The sequence below is a fragment of the Lycium ferocissimum genome, chromosome 8, assembly GCF_029784015.1.
Source record: "Lycium ferocissimum isolate CSIRO_LF1 chromosome 8, AGI_CSIRO_Lferr_CH_V1, whole genome shotgun sequence".
NCBI classification, from domain to species: domain Eukaryota; kingdom Viridiplantae; phylum Streptophyta; class Magnoliopsida; order Solanales; family Solanaceae; genus Lycium; species Lycium ferocissimum.
The window spans coordinates 2,443,642-2,463,898 of record NC_081349.1 but is presented as its reverse complement, the minus strand read 5'-3'; the positions used below and the strand labels follow the sequence as shown (position 1 = coordinate 2,463,898).

At 40.8% G+C, this 20,257-nt stretch overlaps 1 pseudogene; it reads left to right on the top strand.

Annotated features, from left to right (window-relative positions):
• Nucleotides 1–470: 470 nt before the first annotated feature.
• LOC132067105 (uncharacterized) lies at nt 471–19,888 on the top strand (annotated as a pseudogene).
• Nucleotides 19,889–20,257: the final 369 nt, after the last annotated feature.

Below are 20,257 nucleotides of genomic sequence, written 5' to 3'. Positions count from 1 at the left end.
TTGGGTTCAGTTTTATTCTATGTTTCTGTACAAGTACGTCCCTCGTACTCTGAGGGACCGAAAGAAGGATGAGTTCGCTACTATTGGTCAGGGGAACTCGTCTATTGCTGTGTACGACTCTTGTTTCCACTCCCTTTCTCACTATGCTCTTCAGCTACTGCCCACTGAAGGGGAGAGGATTTAGCGGTTCGTGAAGGGGTTGAACACCGGACTGCAGTTATCGGCTTTTCAGCTTGTAGCCACTGGGGCTTCATTTGAGGAGATAGTGGAGCATGTCCGTATCGTTGAGGGGATTAAGCATGAGAGTTATACAAGGCAAGTTGAGAAGAAGGCTGCGTAAGGGTGGAATGTTCAGTAACTCCTTCTCGAGGGGTCGAGTTCGTGGTATATTCGAGCATCCGTACAGTTCGGTCCGCGATGCGAGTGTCGGTGGGGGCCCGTCGGGGGAAAATTATCGTGCTTCCGGCCGCATGGCGGCTACTGTTTCTTCGTCGGTCGTTCAACGGCCTACGCTCGACCGTTCTTGCTTCGTGTGTGGTGAGATAGGGCATATTAAGAGGTATTGCCCCAGACTTAGACAGAGTGGGCAGGAAACCTAGTATCAGACTCCCCGAGCTCCATTTGCACCAGATCGAGGGGTTAAGGACCGTGCACCGACAGGGCGGGGCAGCTACACCGCTGGTAGGGGTGGTGCCCAGCCTAACCGAGGCGGTCCTCAGGCAGGTAGTGGCGGAGAGCAGCCCGGCAGGGGCGAGGCTCAGACTGGTAATGGTAATTGCGGCAGTACACAGGAGACAGGGGGGCACGGTCATTTGTACGCCTTCCCAGGTAGACCCAAGGCTGAAGTCTCCGATGCAGTTATCACAGGTACTATCTCTGTTTATGACCGTATGGCTTCTATTTTGTTTGATCCGGGTTCTATTTTTTCCTATGTATCTACCTATTTTACTGTGGGTCTGGATATGATGTGTGATACTCTTGATACTCCAATTTTTGTGTCTACTCCTATTAGGGATTCTGTGGTAATGGATAGCGTCTACCCTTCGTGTGCAATTTCTTTTATGGGTTATAGTACTTGGGCAGATTTCATGATCTTAGACATGGTAGACTTCGATGTTATTTTGGGTATGAGTTGGTTGTCCCCGCATTATGCTATACTTTATTGCCATTTTACGACTGTTACACTAGCCATGCCTGGGGCACCTAGACTCGAGTGGAAGGGTAACTTTATTCCCCTCTCTAAGAAAGTAATATCCTTTGTTCGTGCTAGGAAGCTAGTAGAGAAGGGCTGTTTAGCTTATCTGGCACATATCCGTGATACCAGTGTAGATACTCGATCCATTGATTCGATTCCAGCGGTACGCGAGTTTGCGGATATATTCCCCGCGAACTTGCCTGGTATGCCACCGGATCGTGATATTGACTTCAGAATTGACTTAGACCCAGGGACTCGTCCTATCTCCATCCCACCTTATAGGATGGCACCAGCAGAACTCAGGGAATTGAAAGAGCAGTTGCAAGATCTTCTGAGTAAGGGGTTTATTCGCCCAAGTGCCTCTCCGTGAGGTGCTCTTGTGTTGTTTGTTAAGAAGAAGGATGGGTCTATGCGTATGTGCATTAATTACCATCAGCTGAATGAGGTAACTGTCTGAAATAAGTATCCCATTCCCCGTATTGATGACTTGTTTGATCAGTTACAGAGAGCTTCTGTGTTCTCTAAAATCAATTTAAGATCAGGGTACCATCAGTTGAAGATTCGGGCAGAGGATGTTCCAAAAACTACTTTTCGAACCAGGTATGGGCACTATGAGTTCTTGGTTATGTCTTTTAGGCTTACAAACGCCCTAGCTGCATTCATGGATTTGATGAACAGTGTGTTTAAACCCTATTTGGACTCATTCGTAATAGTGTTCATTGATGATACCTTGGTGTACTCTAGGAGTGAGGAAGAGCATGAGAAACATTTGAGAATTGCTCTTGGAGTATTGCGAGAGAAGGAGTTGTATGCTAGCATGTATGTACAACGAGTGAGGTTATTGTGTCAAATTTATTTCCATTGTGACTTACTTGATTGTGATGCTTGACATCTCGGTGCTTTGATTGTGATTGTTCTTGGCTGACTCGCTGTGATTTGTTGATATTCATGAATGTTGACTAGCTTGATTTATTCTATTGATTTTACGAAATATGCATGATACTAATCTGAGTCGGCCTATGATATCTACCGGTACAAAGTGTTTGTACTGATTCTACCTTGCTGCATTCTTTGACTGCAGATTTTGATATATAGACCGTTGCTCATCCTCACATTTAGCGTGGAGGATAACTGTTGATAGATTTTAGGGTGAGCTTCTTCCCATGCTAGGCAGCCCGAAAATCTTCTTGCTATGATGTCTTTTCGTACTCTGGACATTATGGATTACTAAATTATTAGACTTCAGACTCTTAGACATGTTTTTAGCTTAGAGTTTTGTACGATGACTTTCAGATTTTGGGGATTGTAATAGTTAGAACTTCCACACTTATTTCAGCATTTATGGCATGATTTATTTTGTTCTTTGATATTTGAATGAGTAATACTGTTTAGCTTGGTTAGTATAAAATCGAATTGAATAGATAGGTGTCCGTATGTTGGTTCGCCGACTGGGATTTAGATGGGTGTCAGTCATGGCGAGTTGGGTCATGACATAGGGGTGGTCTCATCTGACCGAAATCACGTCTATACTGAGAATCCGAAGCTCTGAAGCTCTGACTCGGCCCAAAATAAATAGGGTGATCAAACCTCTTGTTTGCAAACCGAAGAGATGCACTGGCCACTGATTGGCCTGAATGCCTGAAATACTGTTGCCTTTGACCCTCTCTGTACTCACTAATAGCACCTGAAGATCTGGCCCTCTTGCTATAACCTCTATCATAATCACGCTCACCCCTTTGCTGCTACTGTTGTTCTTCCAGGTTCTGGGCATGGGCCTGAATACGAGAAATATCCATCCCTTCCTGAATTGAGGCCGTCAAGCATTCCTTAATCCAATGTGACCCCAAACCACTCACTAATCGGTGCACGCGGTCCCCCATATCGACTACCATGGCTGAAGCATACCTAGCCAAGGAATTAAAGTGGAGGCTATGATCCCGAGTGCTCACATTCCCCTGTCGAAGATTCAAGAACGTGTCAGCTCTATCCCGTCGAACCTCTGGTGGCAAGTAATGTCGGAGGAAGGCATATACGAACTCTTGCCATACCGAGGAAGGTGCATTTGCCCCTTTAGAAGATATCCAAGTGCTGTACCAACGAACAGCCACATCTCGCAATCTATAAGAAGCTAACTCTACCGACTCAACATCAGAAGTATGTATTATCCGTAGTGTCCTCAGCATCTCATCTATAAAGCTCTGTGGGTCCTCATCCGGTTTTGACCCAAGGAATTCTGGAGGGTTCAGACAAATAAAATCACAGGCTCTAGCACTGACAGCTCTGTAACCATGACCGGGACCCTGCCGCTGAACCTGAGCGATGACTAACGGAGTTAGCAAATGGATGGCCCCTCTCATCTCACGACCTGAGGCATCTGGTGGAGGAGCTGGGGGTATTGGAGTTGGAGCTGAGGCCCCTTCATTCTCCTATTAAATAGGTGGAGTATGAGAGGTCCAAAATAAAACCTTATTCTGGGACTCACACACATATGAACCGAAGAGGTCATGAGACATTTAACTGTACACACACACATATGTCTATGAGCCTCTATACAGAATGCTAAAATTCATAAAGACGGGATAGGACACCGCCCTGCCTAATCATATACACAAAAGAGTGATACAAATAGGCTATAGCTCCGAAGCAAATGGAGCGCTCCTGAAAATCCGCTGATAAAGCTCCAAAGGATCTTATTCGTCTCCCTACCTTCCTGTGGGCATGCAGCGTCCACAAGCAAAAGGACGTCAGTACGAATAATGTGCTGAGCATGTAAAGCATTAACAACAACAAAATAAAGATATGTGGAACATGAAATAAAGAGGTAACCTGTATATCTGATTGCTTCTCAAGGCGAATATCATGCATGCTTAATTTATCCTTTCAAAAAAGCATTTATGTATGTATTGGGCTGCTGTGGAACGGGCAGCCCGATCCATATATCATATCATCATCATATATATTGCTGCAGAACGTGTGTATTGGGCGTTGGGAATTCTAAGTTTAACCGGCTCGCACATACCTCATAAAAAGAGAGAGGTGTCCTAAGGAAGTACGGTTGTGAATCGTACTGGGAAAGTCGAAAAAACCCGCCAACCACTTAATGATGCTCTAAAGGATACATTTAAGAGTCGCCACCTAATTTTTAGGAAATTAGGAAAACCAATTCGAAAATGGTTCATTTAAAACTATTATTTAAACGAAACCTAATCTACCAAAGTCTGGGTAAGCGTTCTGGTGATCCCCTGGGGAAGGTGTTAGGCACCTCGGTATTAAAGATCCGGTCAATTGCGGTTAACCTATAGGTTCTAATGGTGTGCCTCATGATTATAAATCATTTTTTGACAAAAATTGCTTAAGCCTAAATTTCCGCAATAAAAGGGTGTCATTTACATGTAAAATATATATTTTAAGAAATCGTCGAAGTATAATTTTTCTCAAAATTGAGCGTGGGTGTCAGACATGAACACCTAAGCTAATACCCGAAGGCTCTTAGCCTAGGTAAGACTCCACGTAAGTCCACCCAAAGAGGTTTTGAAAAAGAAGCATTTTATGTTTATGAAAATAGTTTTATGAAAATATTTTTAGGCATACTATTATACTGTCGTATATATACCGTAATTTATTATACTAAGTTATTTATTTTTTAGTCTACCAATTATATTCTATACTTAGCCAAATTTTAATCCATTTTTGTACAAGATTTATACGCATTTACACAAGTTTCAAAACATCCAGAATCGGTCCATAAGTTTTAAACAGTCCAGAATGATCTCAGGCAGTCTCAATCTATAAAGTTTCAATAATGTCAATTTAGTCCAGCAGTTTTCCCAAATACAGTGTTTTAAGTCCAACACAGTTTCGGTCCATTTTTATCCAATTTTTTACACAAGTTCGAATTAGTTTATTTAGAAAAAAAAAAAATCAACTTGGCAACTCTAAATTATGTGACAATCATATAAGGGTTCCAATATCTCGAATTTAAAGGCGCAAATATGAATTTAAATTACATAAAGTAAAGAGTAAGGATTTTGGGCCGACCAAGCCCAAACGAAGGTATTATTCAAGTTTGTTCGTAAGTCCATACGTATGCTCCATTTTGCTTCGGATTCATTTGACTCGATCTAGATACGTTAGTGGGCCTTGTTGGGGCCTACCAACGGATTCAGGGTTTACAAATAAATGAGCATACATTGTATTAGTATTTGACTTAGAGACATAAATTAAGTTACAATGCAAAAAATTAAATTACAACAGAATTGGGCTAGGTGCATGATTTTAAACAAATAGGGAGGGGCAATTTAGGCAAAAAAAAAAGGGGGGGGGGGCATTCCTTTAAAATAGCGGTTGAAATTGTAAACAGGCCCAACTGGCCCAGCAACAATTTTTATCCCAAAATTCTCTAAGTGTCAAGACTATAATATACCGGGTATGCAACTGCTATACCCACCTGTTTTCTCAAAAATCTCTAGTGTTGAAACTCCTATATACCTAGATATACGTAGTGATATACCATACAAATGGGAGAGCAAAACCCCTAAAGGGGGCATACCCTCCACATTCAACACTTATACACTAAGCTTCTCTATATTCACTCTACACAAACCTCCTTTAAGAAACTCAAAATTCCCAAAAAATTGCCCAGATTTTCTAGGTTCAAGAGTATCCAAATTTTATCAGCCAATCAAGCATATAGGCAATTTAAGGTTGGAGTCTAGAATAACAGGTTTTAAGCAAATCTTATCAAATAGTATTCCAGCCACGAAACAGGAAAAGAATAAACATTTTAAACTAAGGGAAATCCATAAGAGACCATGTCCAGACCTTAATGCAGGGAAAAAATAATTTTTGAAGTAAATTTATCATTGAAAATTCATGATCAGTCTAGGCTAACAAAAGAAAGCAACATTTAGTCAAATAGCTTTTCAAAGTTCCAGTTTTAGGAGGTTGATACACAGTTTCCACAAACACAGTTCACACATAAGATTTTCAATTCAAACTTTGCCTATTCTTTGGGATTCAAGGGTGATGACAAGTAAATATACTAGGGTCTACAAACTCAGTCCTAAACTAGGCAAGTTCATTCACAGATGTGGAATCAAGCATGGTTCTAAGAAAACATATAGAATAATCAAGACAGACTTAACAACAGAGTTTTAAGCCATTTCAAACTAGTTCTAAACTTAAAACAGATTCAAATACTACATAAACAGGTTAGTAGGTTTAACAAGCATTCCCGATTTCAATCAAGGTTTGCTGTAATCAGCTTTAGCCATTTTTAGTTCTTCAAATTCACCTCAAAGATATGGCAAGTTTAATAGACTGACAAAGAGAGTCTTCTAGGACACCATAAGCTTGTTCTATTTATAGAACTTGCACAAAAGAACCACATATATGAGTAGGAACCTGTGAAAATCATAATGAGTGCATGGATGCTATCCTAAATTGGGAATGAAATGCCAAGTGTAACATGGTTTAACAGTTGGCAAGGAGGAAAAATGCATATGCGACAATTCAGATTTCACAAGCAAATGACAAGAGGGAGGGGTACATCACAAAAGCGAGCATCACTCTTAATCTTTTAAGTAGCCTTAGTTCCTAGTTTAAATTCCCCACACCTAGTTTATTAGGTGATTATATCAGTTAAAGAGAACTGAGAAGTCCATAGACAATACAAGTGCAAAATACAGGTCACAGGTCATCAAACAACATGAACATTGCAAATAAATAACCAACAAGAGACAGGACAGATGGTCTGTAAGTCACAAGCAAATCAGAGGTGCAAAGGAACTTCAAGTAGGAAGAATGACAAGTTTCAGGAATTCTAAAAGAAAAACTGAGACAAGATGGTTCATGGCACTATCCTAGGTGCAGGAGATGGTTCAGTGAACAAGACTTGATTCAAGCAAATTGTCAAGGCTAGGTAACTAAACATTATAAGTAACTCAAGTAAAAATAGGATCACCTAAGCATGGTTTCAGTTTTAAGATTTATTTTAATCTACTAAATAGTCATGTCAAGCAAAGGGACTGAATAAACTATAAGCAATATCAGTGTAAGACACAAATGGCAAATAATATGGTTACTACAATCAAGTTGCAAACAAGACATAGGGTAGGAACAGGATAAAACCACCAACAACACTAATCCTTTCTCTAGATTCATTAGTCTATTTTTTAGTCAAGAAAATGAATCCTTCCCCTACAGTCTTGAAATCAAATGACAAAAGTAAGAAGTTAAAGCATATTTTAGAAGCTCTTAGCATCAATAGGCCCCATTTGGTCTCTGATTTTCAGACGTAGGATGAAACAATTAGAGCTACAAGTTCCAAGGTTTCTTATGGTCACAGTTCAGTATCCTAGGGTCCAAAACAAGTTCATTTCACAACTTAATCCTTAATCTACACAAAAAAAAGTTATGTGGAGTGTCCAATTATAAATTGAAGCAAATAATAACACTCAGAGGCAATTACCATCTAAAAATAGATCACAGTAGTCCTCAAACAACACCTAGATGAAAAACAGTTTGGTCTAGATAGTTGATTTTAAAAGAAAGTTTCTATTTTTAGTCATATGGTTAGGAAATTTTCCACAGGCATCATACTAAGCAACAAAAAAATTAAGGCAAGGAACTTAGATGGTGTGTGACCTCTATCCTAGACCATGGAGATGCACTAGAAGCAAAAAGACCTAGCAGATTGTACAGGAAGTCTAAATAAGTTCATATCTTAGCCTATTTTTGAATAAAAGAGGGACAAAGTTGCATTTCAAAGAAAACTCTGCACTTTTAAAGCATTTACAAATTCTAACTTATGCAAATCTCAGATGAGGCAAACATGTGGAGTGATTACTAAACCTTGGAAAACCCACTTGGTAGCGTTATAGCAGAAATCGAGGTATGTATCTTTTGGAACATACTTTTCAACCTTTAAAAATTATTTCTTTTGCAAGGTTTGTATGCGTGAGGGACAAACTGTTACACCTTGTCTTTCGCATACGTTAAGGTTTCATTTTAAGAAGGTTGTCGAAGGTTTGTATTGGAAACAATTTGGGAAGTTGTGTATGAGGACTACAGGTGTATCTCAGAGTTATATAAGTTCTTAAACGGACCGTGAAAATGATGTTAGCTACCGTGAAATGGTGGCAGTAATGGAGGAGCCACTGGAACAGTTTCACGGCTACTATCACGACCAGTGAAATTTTTCACAGTCCATGAAAGTGAGCGCGGAATTGAGACAGTGGAAAGTTTTTCACCAAAACATAGGTTCATAATTTTCACCAAAACAGATTTCTCTAGACGTTCTAAGCTCTCTCAAACTCCCATAAACATACTAAACTATTTCAATGTACAGAAATGGCTATAACAGAGTTTCTCTTATTCGTATTAACAGCTACTCTAGGGGGAATGTTTTTAGATTAAACAATGAAAACAAAAACTTTTTGAACTCTATTCCTTAATTGAGTATAGAACGATTTAGTTACAAGAGTTCAATTCGAGGCAAGCCTAAAATATAGGAAAGTCCCAGGTTAAATCCAATCCCGCAAAGGATTGTTCATGGAACTACTATCGAGATTCTTCGGACCATATTTCCTAGTATCATCCCTATGTTCATTGCCACTTGAACTCAAATCTATCTGACCTTCAATCCATCTTTGTCCAGCCAGCTCATAACAAAATGGTAGACCAATCTCAGGGCTGACACTTTTGCAAGCACCGACCCTTACTCAATAGGGCAATTCAAAGAGGAGAACGAGGACCTTAGGAGCACTGGCCGCCATGGCCCAAACGAAAGTAAAAGACTTCTAGCTCATAGTTCAATTGGACATGTAGGTTATATTCGTTCTGAACTGGTTGTTTGCTGTTCAAGAATTCTTGTTTAGGCAGTTCATACTATCCTCGAACCCTCTGCCGAGCTCTACCCTGCCCGCATTTCCTTGTGTTTTGAAGAGGAAAAAAAATCTCTCTACCTGCTGCCAAAACTTCTTTTTTCCTGGTCAGGTCAATAAAGTCATGAAATTCTTCGTTTTTGATTTTTTATAAAAAATGGATTTATCTGAAGAAGAGATCAAGCCATAAAACTCTCAACTAGTTCATAGAAAGTGATTGTTCTTGCTTCTACTTGGATTTGTGGTGAATTAGATCTTGAGGAAAGTTGTGTGTGGCTAAATTTCATCAAGTATAAGGTATGTTTTTTTACTCTATTAATTATATTTAGTTTATTTGGAGGTTAGGAAGTCATAAAAGTGAAGAGAATCATGGTAGAAAGGTCATAAAGCATTGTGTTGTAATTGTTGGCTATGGATGGAATTTGAAAGTAAGTTTTGGGACTGATTTAGGTTTAATTTGAATATAACCTCTTGGATATGGTATTGTTGACGCTGTTACTGTTATTTGGGAGTTGTTTTAGATTTTTGAGGAAGTAGATGATATAGGGGAAATGCTGCCCAAATTTTGGTTAGCTCATTTATTGGTTTAGTTTAACCTTATAAGCATTTCAACGACTTAACCTTAGTATGAATCTTCTTGAATGTAGATTGTAAGCTCAGGAGGATAGACGTTGAGTGACTAAGTAGACGACAAGGTATGTAAGGTTGTCCCTTTCTTTCTTATGGCATGATCCTATTGAGACGAGCATATATGAATGTCCTTCATAATGACTTCATTCCTAGAAATGTTGAAAGCTAAGGTTCTTGATCTTTTTATGATATTATGGATCCTTGTTTTACGGTGTTAATGATCTTTTCTTGTGATTATTGGCCTTATTTATTGTTGTTAATCTCATATTATGGTTATTGTTCCTTTAAGATGCGATATGTGGGTGATGATAGTTCCATAATGGTAATCCGAGGTTACCGACCTTACGTCACATCGATAGAGTCATAACGCTTCTTTGAGCTCTCATGCATGCTTTATATATATATATATATATATATATATATATATATATATATATATATGTAGCTATTTTCTGACACCGAGTCGCGGTATAGTCAGTCAGTTACAACACCTATTGTACATACCACTACAGTTGGGTACGGATAACACCGAGCCTATATGGCCGGGTACGGTGTTATGATATATGTATATGTATGAAAATATTTTTTTAAATAAGGAAAGCATGCATGTCACCCGCCTTAAGAGGCATTCAGATGTACTAGTTATCTCTCTTACCTGTTGTTACTTTCATATCTTATTATTTTTTATATGCCTTACATACTCAGTACATTATTCGTACTGACGTCTTCTTGATTGTGGACGCTGCGTTCATGCAGACAGGGAGATGGTAAAGATTCTTAGGCTACCATCTCAGAGTTTGTACAGGGGCACTCCACTTGTTCCGGAGCTGCTATTCAATGTAATATAACTCTTTTCTGTATATATGGGCATGGCAGGGTCCTGTCCCGTCCTTATTATATTATGCACTCCATGTAGAGGCTCATAGACGGATATGCACAGTTAGATGTTCTATGAACTTCTCGGTCTATATCTTTTTATATCTTTTTTACAGCCTTGTCGGCTTATATATATGGGCATAGTTTGATGACGTCTATATATATATATATCTTTTGAGCTTGTCACCTTTCCAGTTTATGTGATCTATGAGCTAGCATTATGGCTCATTCAGGTATGATCATGTGATGCATGTATGTCATGTAGCACTCAGTAGATAATCTCCAGGTGCCCATCATGGCCCTCCAGTTGGGCTGTGACAAAAGTGGTATCAGAGCAGTTCGTCCTAGGGCTATCTAAAGGCCGTGTCTAGTAGAGTCCTATTTATGGGTGTGCTGTGCACCATACTTATAAATCGGAGGCTACTAGACAGTTAGGAAGATTTTCTTTCTTTCTCATCTTAGATCCTGCGATAGAGCCATGTTATAAGGATTCCCTTTTCCTGACCGTGGGTTATGATTTCAGTGATGCCTTTGACGAGGAAAGCTTCAGTGGCCCAGAAGGGCAAGTCAGTGGTAGGTAGGAGAACTGGACGGGTACTGCTTGTAGATGTTGAGGAGGGAGAGTCCCAAATTAAGGTTCCATCTCAGACCTCTCATACTCCGCCTGCTTCAGAGGAGCATAGAGGAGCTCCAGCTCCAGCACCCCAGTTCCTCCACTTGATGCCTCAGGTCAGGAAATACAAGAGGCTATTCGGTTGTTGACACAGTTAGTAGCCGCTCTGGCCTAGCGCCAGGGTATGAGTTATGGTGACAAGGTTTTTAATGATAGGGTTTGAGATTTTATTAATTTAGACCCTCCAGATTTTTTCGGGTTTAAACCAAATGAGGACCCGCAGAATTTTATAGATGGGATGTTGAGAATGTTGCGGGTGATACATGCTTCCGCTACTGAGTCAATGGAGCTGGCTTTCTATAGACTACGTGATGTTGTTGTTCATTAGTATGTGACCTGGGTGTCGTCTAGAGGAGTTAATGCCCCCCTCCCTCCCCCGCCCCGTATGGCAGGAGTTTACATATGTCCTTTTCCAGCATTATTTGCCGCCAGAGATTTCGAGCTGATAGGTTCTTAAACCTTAGACAGGGGAACATGAGTGTTCGGGGGTACAGTCTTCACTTTAATTCATTGGCTAGGTATGCTCAAGCTATGGTAGCTGAGATAGATGATCGTGTTTACCGGTTTGAGAGTGGATTGGGGCCACATTTGATTGATGTCTGTATGACGGCTTCTCTTCAAATAGGTATGGGTATTTCCCGCATTCAGGTGCATGCTCAGAATCTTGAGGAGCATCAGCAGCAGCGGAGGGTTGAGCATGAGCATGATAGGGGTCATAGTAAGAGAGCCAGATCTTCAGGTGTTGTTATTAAATTTAGAGGGGGTCAGAGGCTATAGTATTCTAGGCATTCTGGCCATTCAGCAGCTAGTGCATCTCTGCGATTTGTAAACTATAGATTTGATCGACCTATTTATTCAGGACTAGGTCAGGGTTCTAGAGCCTCAGGTTCTCAATTTAGAGATGAGGCAGGCTAGATGAGGTGTTACACCTCGTAGTTTCTGTACGTTGAGATACATTGGGTATTAGTTATTCAATTGTAGACATCGGAGTTATTGTTGAGAAGATGCAAGATCATAGGTGATCCTTTTACAATTATAAGAGTTTGAGTTCACGTAACAGGTTATAGAAGGATTGGAAAACAAGTGAACTAAGGAGATTAAGCTTCCGAGCCTTTGAAGGAAAGTTGGGCAAAGTTTGGTATGGGAATTTTGGTCTAAATGGGAGAAAGAATATCCTTTAGTATATTAAGAGTTTTGAAGTGCAACAAAAGTCTAAAGTGAAGTTCGGGAAGTCTAGTTTCCAACCCAACAAACAGCTCCTCAATAGGACATCGGGGTAAGGAGATATGGACATTACAAGCCGGGCTAGCGTAAGGCCAGAAAATGGTCGCGAACGCGCGCCAGTGGCGCGAACGCGCAGAAGGCCAAGGGCCAACATAGAGCGAACGCGCTGAACAATTTTGAGGCCCGTGTTTGGGATGAAGGTTATATTACAAGTGTAATAATAATATACATATGACATTTGGATACCATATGGTGTAAAGCAGTTCGTACGTTGCTTACTGAAAGCCCTCGTTAATGTAAGCTAAGTGGGGCCCACATGCTGGGGTTTTATAACGGACATATGAAGAGATATATGAGTAGTACATGGAATGTTGAGGCAAGTCCTAAGAAGGACCCTTAAGCCAAATATGGGCATAAGCCCTCCAAAAGGACGATTTAAGGAAACATTTTCGGATGATCTGACTTGGAGGGGGCAAAACGACATTATAAGCTTGGAATTTGGAAAAACACCAAGAATGAAAGTTGTAGATAATTGAAAGATATTTCCAACCATAGGTCGTGGCCCTTGCAAAATAAAGAGATCAATAGTTATGACCTTTTTACTGAACGAAGGCGCAGGCAGAAAAACTAAGCCAGCTTGAACGCGCCCAAAGGGGGCGAAAATTTTCGTTGATGCACAGTGAATAGACTAACAAAGAGCATGAAGTATATGGTATTTCAATAAGTAAGGAATGACATTTGATGACCCTAATTGAGATTTCAAAGACATTCGAGGTAAGAGAAGAAAGTTTGCCAAGAAAGGCAAGGTATACGTTATGTATCGAAAAGGATTTATGAGTAACAAGTTAATGATGATTTAATAGCGGCTAGAAGAAGAGTTATAACTTCCCTTAGATTGTTAATGAGGTGTTAAACAAGTGTCAAGAAGGTTCCATAAGGATTGAAGATCGAACGAAGTCGACGAGAATCTATTTCGGGAAAGTGGAGTTATACGACCACTTATACGGTCCGTATAACTTTATACGGTCCGTATAACTTTATACGGTCCGTATAACTCCCAGCAGGGAGATGATTTTCTGGTTGGTGAACCACGGCCACTTATACGGGCCGTACAATATTATACGGACCGTATAAGTGTCCGTATAGTACCCGACGGGCTGATTTTTAATTTTTGTATAAATAGATGCCTTGGGTTCTTTTACTTCATTTTTCATCTTCTACAAGTATTGAGAGCTCAAAACCCTTCTCTAAGCACATTCCACTCAAGTCCAAGAGAACACAAAGATCAAAAGGCTAGAATCAAGTGTTTATGTGTTAGAAAGCTTCCAAGGGTTAGAGGACAACAAAAGATTCCATTGGAGGTGAACTAGGGTTTTGGTTCAAGTGAAGTATTTCCACTCAAGGTTCATTCCTACACCATCTAAGGTAAGTTTTATGGTATTTCCATGTTGTTTAAGGTATTGAGAAGTTGAAACACTTGGATTGTAGAAGAATATAGAAAATGGGTCATGAATGTGGGAATAGTGTCATTTTTGAGTAATAGCTTGGATTGAGTCATGATTCTTGATATGTTGTGATTATGGTTATGTTATAAATGATGTTAAGAACATGGGATAGACATTGTATATGAATGAATGTAATCGTGTGCTATGACCATGGATATGGATGATTGGAAGTGAATTGAGAAGTAAGGATAATGTAGGTGAATAAAGACTATTGTTATGATGTTGTGAATGTTATTATTGATGTTTGGGAGTTGATATATGATATGGAGGAAGTTATATAAATAAAGGAGATGCTGTCCAATTTTCTCTAGCTTTAGTCATGTATGCTAAGCTATCGATTTTCTAATGATAGTATAACTCTAATGAAGGTAGAAACGTGAGCATTGAAGGAGAACGTGCAAGTGATAGAATAGTTGAACGGAAAGGTATGTAAGGCTAACCCTTCTTTCATAAGGCATGGTTCCTTGGCCAAATATCTATCTTCTATGAGCCTATGATGTCCTCCAAATGATATATATATATATAAAGCTATATATGATTCTCGATATATATATATATATAAATATATCCTTATATGATGAGTAATCCTCTAGGGATAGATGTAATGAACGACGATAGTAATGATGCTAAAGATGCTTATGAGCTTTTATGTATATATGTCTATGTATGGCTATTATGAAACCCCGAGCTTATATGGCCGGGTAGAATATATATATATATATATATATATATATATATATATATATATATATATATATATATATATATATATATATATATATATATATGAATACGGAAACCCTAGTTGGTATGATATGAATATGAATGCGACCTTGGTAGCTATGAATACGGAAATGCTATGTATATGTATATGATATGAATACGAATATGCTATGAATACGGAAATGTATATGAATATGAATATGTAAATGAATACGAATGAATGGAAATATGACTACGAATATGCGAATATGGATATGAAATGTAAATGTAAACGAGTTCGGATACGGATATGGATGTATGTACACAATCACGCATTAGAAATGGGAAGTCCCTATGAAAAGCAAGTAAGTGTTTATGACGATGATACTACTATCTCCCATCTATGCTATTTCTTATGTTGTCTATTATGCTTTCATAATGATGTTGATCATGCTTTACATACTCAGTACATTCTTCGTACTGACGTCCTTTTGTTTGTGGACGCTATGTCATGCCCGCAGGTGGCCAGGGAGACAGACTTGATCCATAGCTTTATTACTCAGGGACTACATAGCGGAGCTCCATTTCATTCGGAGCTACAGCTTTTGGTATTTATTCTTTTGTGTACATATTTATGGGCATGGCGGGGTCCTGTCCCGCCTATATGATATGACATACTCTCCTTAGAGGCTCGTAGACATGTGTATATGGTTAGATGTGTTTGGCCTTGTCGGCCTATATTTTGGATATCATTTTGTTAGCCTCGTCGGCTTATGTACATTGATATAGGCATTGTTATTGATGATGATATATATATATATATTATTGTTGCCCAATGGAATTAGTATGAATAATGGATGGAAAGTATGATTTAACTATGTGGCTCACCTAAATGTAAATGCGAAAGTATGATAAGAGGTGCCCGGGTGGGTTAGCACCGGCCCTCCGGTTGGGTCGTGACAAAAGTGGTATCAGAGCAGTTCTGTCCTAGGGTGTGTCTACGAGCCGTGTCCAGTAGAGTCTTGGTTATGGGTGTGTTGCGCGCCACACTTATAAACAAGGGGCTGCGGGCATTTTAGGAATGAATGACCTTCTTTCTTCATAAGATCGTGCGATAGAGCTATGACATAAGAACTTCTTTTTCCTTAACCGTGTGTTATGTATTTCAGAGATGCCTGTAAAGAGAAAGGCTACGGCAGCCCAAAAGGGCAAGACAGTGGCAGAAAAGCGGGCTGAAAGAGCACCGCCAACGGTTGTAGAGGAAAGTGAGTCCCAGAATGCGGCTCAATCTCAGTCCTCCCATTCAGTGCCTATTTCTAAGGAGCGTGAGGGAGCCTCAGCCCCAGCTCCAGCACCTCCGGCTCCTCCACCGGATGCTTCAGGCCAAGATGTAAAAGAGGCCATTCATTTGCTTACTCAATTGGTTGCTGCCCAGACTCAGCGGCAAAGTACAGGGCAAGGTGATAGGGTTGTTAGTGCAAGGGCCCGTGATTTTATTAGCTTGAACCCTCCGAAATTCTTTGGATCAAAGCCGGATGAGGACCCTCAAAATTTTATTGATGGAATGTTGAGGACACTTCGGTTGATACATGCTTCGGACACCGAATCGGTGGAGTTAGCATCCTATAGATTGAGGGATGTTGCGGTTCATTGGTACACGGTTTGGATGGCTTCACGGGGAGCCAATGCGCCTCCCCCGGTATGGCAAGAATTTGTAGATGCTTTCCTCCGACATTATTTGCCTCCAGAGGTTCGGCGAGCTAGAGCCGATAAGTTCTTGAATTTGAGGCAAGGAAGCATGAGTGCTTTAGAGTATAGTCTCCGCTTCAATTCTTTGGCTAGGTATGCTTCGGCCATGGTAGCGGATATGGGTGACCGAGTGCACCGATTTGTGAAAGGCCTAGGGCCACATTTGATGGATAGGTGCTTGACGCGTCCCTTCAGGACAACATGGATATTTCACGCATTCAAGCCCATGCTCAAAATTTAGAAGAAAGCCTACAACAACAAAGAAGTGAGCGTGAGCATGATAGAGGGTATAACAAGAGGGCTAGATCTTCGGGTCCGATGAGTGAGTATAGAGGCGGGCACAGACAACAGTTTTCGAGGCATTCAGGCCATTCTATGACTAGTGCGCCTCCACGATTTTCAGGCCAGAGATTTGATAGATCTACTCATTCCGGGCCGAGTCAGAGCTTTTTCGGGATCTCAGTTCGGGGTGATTCGGGTCAGGCGAGGCCACCCGTGCCACGATGTTCCCAGTGTGGGAAGTTACATTGGGGTCAGTGCCGATTGGGTTCGAGAGGTTTGCTATTCATGTGGTCGGCCGGAGCCATATTATGCGTGATTGCCCCTCGGTTGGTGGTAGAGGTAGGACCCGGCCTTCGGGGTCGGTAGCCGGATCTTCATCATCTATACGCCCTATGGGGCCGGTTCACATGCGCCGGTCGGCCATGGTAGAGGCGAGAGAGGAGAGTCCCCAGTTCTAGCGGTCCTCAGCACCGTATTTATGCTTTGGCCGGACGCCAAGATCTTGAGTCTTCTCCTGATGTTGTCACAGGTATATTATCGGTATTTTCTCATGATGTATATGCTTTGATAGATCCGGGCTCCACATTGTCATATGTTACTCCGTATATTGCGGGTCGGTTTAGAGTCAAACCGGAGTCGATCAAACCTTTTGAGGTGTCTACACCCGTTGGTGAATCGGTAATAGCTAGCCGAGTATATAGAAATTGTATAGTTGTGATTTGTGACCATCATACTATGGTTGACTTACATGAGTTAAAAATGGTGGATTTTGATGTTATTATGGGCATGGATTGGTTGGCTTCTTGCTATGCCAATGTTGATTGTAGAATGAAAATGGTTCGTTTCCAATTTTCGGGAGAACCAGTTTTAGAATGGAAAGGAAATACTGCGTCACCAAAAGGTAGGTTTATTTCCTATCTTAAGGCAAGGAAAATGATCACAAAAGGTTGCATTTATCATCTAGTTCGGGTTCAAGATGTAGAAGCTAAACCGCCGACTCTTCAGTCAGTTCCCGTAGTGAATGAGTTTTCGGATGTATTCCCGGAAGAGCTTCCAGGCCTCCCTCCCGAGCGGGAGATTGATTTTGCTATTGATGTGTTGCCAGACACCAAGCCTATATCTATTCCACCTTATAGAATGGCTCCCGCAGTTGAAAGAGTTGAAGGAGCAATTGAAAGACTTGCTTGAGAAAGGCTTTATTAGGCCTAGTTCATCCCCGTGGGGAGCACCCGTATTGTTTGTCCGAAAGAAAGATGGCTCCTTGCGAATGTGCATTGACTATCGGCAATTGAATAAGGTGACGATTAAGAATAAATATCCTCTTCCGAGGATTGATGACTTATTTGACCAATTACAAGGTGCCAAATGGTTTTCAAAGATAGATTTGAGATCCGGGTATCATCAAGTGAGAGTTAGGGAGAAAGATATCCCTAAGACAGCCTTCAGAACAAGATATGGCCATTTTGAGTTCCGCGTAATGTCATTTGGGCTAACTAATGCACCGGCAGTATTTATGGATTTGATGAACGATGTGTTCAGGCCCTTCCTAGATTTATTTGTGATTGTATTCATCGACGATATCTTGGTGTATTCTAGATCCGAGGCGAACATGCGGATCATTTGCGTACTGTCCTTAGAGTTCTTCAAACTCGAGAGTTGTTTGCAAAATTTTCTAAGTGTGAGTTTTGGTTGAACTCAGTGACATTTTTGGGGCACATTGTTTCAGCCGATGGTATTCGGGTAGATAGCCAAAAGATTGAGGCCGTGAAGACTTGGCCAAGGCCCACAACTCCTACGGAGGTTCGTAGCTTTCTGGGCTTAGCAGGTTATTACGGGAGATTTGTTGAAGGTTTTTCTTCTATTTCTGCACCACTCACTAAGCGACCCGAAAATCGGCAAAGTTTCAATGGACAGATGCTTGTGAACGTAGTTTCCAAGAGCTAAAAGATAGATTGACTTCTGCCCCAGTCCTGACACTTCCAGAGGGATTGGAAGGTTATGTTGTTTATTGCGATGCTTCAGGCATTGGGCTAGGTTGTGTGTTGATGCAACATGGTAAGGTGATTGCGTATGCTTCAAGGCAATTACGAAAACATGAGAAAAATTATCCAACCCATGACCTTGAATTGGCTGCAGTGATTCATGCATTAAAGATGTGGAGACATTACTTGTATGGTGTTCCATGTGGATATTTACACAGATCATAAGAGCCTTCAGTATATCTTCAAGCAAAAAGAGTTGAACTTGCGGCAACGACAATGGTTGGAATCGCTAAAAGATTACGATGTTGATATCCTATATCACCCCGGAAAGGCAAATATTGTGGCTGATGCTCTTAGCCGTAGATCCATGGGAAGTTTGTGTGATGTTCGACCCTAGAAAAGAGAAATGGCTCGTGAGCTCCAGCGGTTAGCTAGCCTAGGAGTTCGAGTAGTGGACTCAGGTAGCAGGGGAACTACCATTCAGAATTCAGCGGTCTCGTCGCTAGTAGTGGAAGTGAAAGAGCGACAATACGAAGATCCCATGCTAATGCATTACAGAGATACACTCCCTCAGAAGGAGAAGTCATCATTTGAGATTGCAGGAGACGGAGTTCTCCGATGCCGAGGTAGATTATGTGTTCCTGATGTGGCAGGGTTACGCCACCAAATATTGAGAGAAGCCCATTGCTCCCGTTATTCTGTCCACCCCGAGCAACGAAAATGTATCATGATCTTAAATCTATATATTGGTGGAATGGGATGAAGAAAGATATAGCGGAATTTGTAGCTCAATGTCCCAACTGTCAACAAGTGAAAATCGAGCACCAAAAGCCGGGCGGATTGTTGCAAGCTATAGAAATTCCAACTTGGAAGTGGGAAGTAATTAACATGGACTTCATTACAGGCTTACCCCGTTCTCGACGTAAGTATGATTCTATATGGGTGATTGTGGATAGACTCACGAAGTCAGCTCATTTCTTACCAGTCAGAACTACATATGTGGCAAAAGATTATGCAAAGCTTTATGTTAAAGAGATAGTGCGACTTCACGGTGTTCCAGTATCTATTATCTCGATAGAGGAACTCAGTTTACAGCTAATTTTTGGAAGTCCTTCCAAGAGGGTTTGGGGACTCATGTGAGCCTTAGCACGGCATTTCATCCGCAGACTGATGGACAAGCTGAACGTACCATTCAGACTCTTGAGGATATGTTACGGGCATGTATGTTAGATTTTGGAGGTAATTGGGATGATCACTTACCACTTATTGAATTTGCTTATAACAATAGTTATCATTCTAGCATCCAAATGGCACCGTATGAGGCTTTATATGGGCGAAAGTGTAGATCCCCAATTGGGTGGTTTGAAGTAGGAGAGACTAAATTGATAGGGCCAGACTTGGTCCAGCAAGCCATAGAAAAAGTTAAGCTCATACAAGATCGGTTATTAGCAGCCCAAAGTCGTCAAAAGTCCTATGCGGATAATCGTCGAAGGGACTTAGAGTTCCAAGTTAAAGATTGGGTATTCTTAAAGGTGTCGCCAATGAAGGGCGTTATG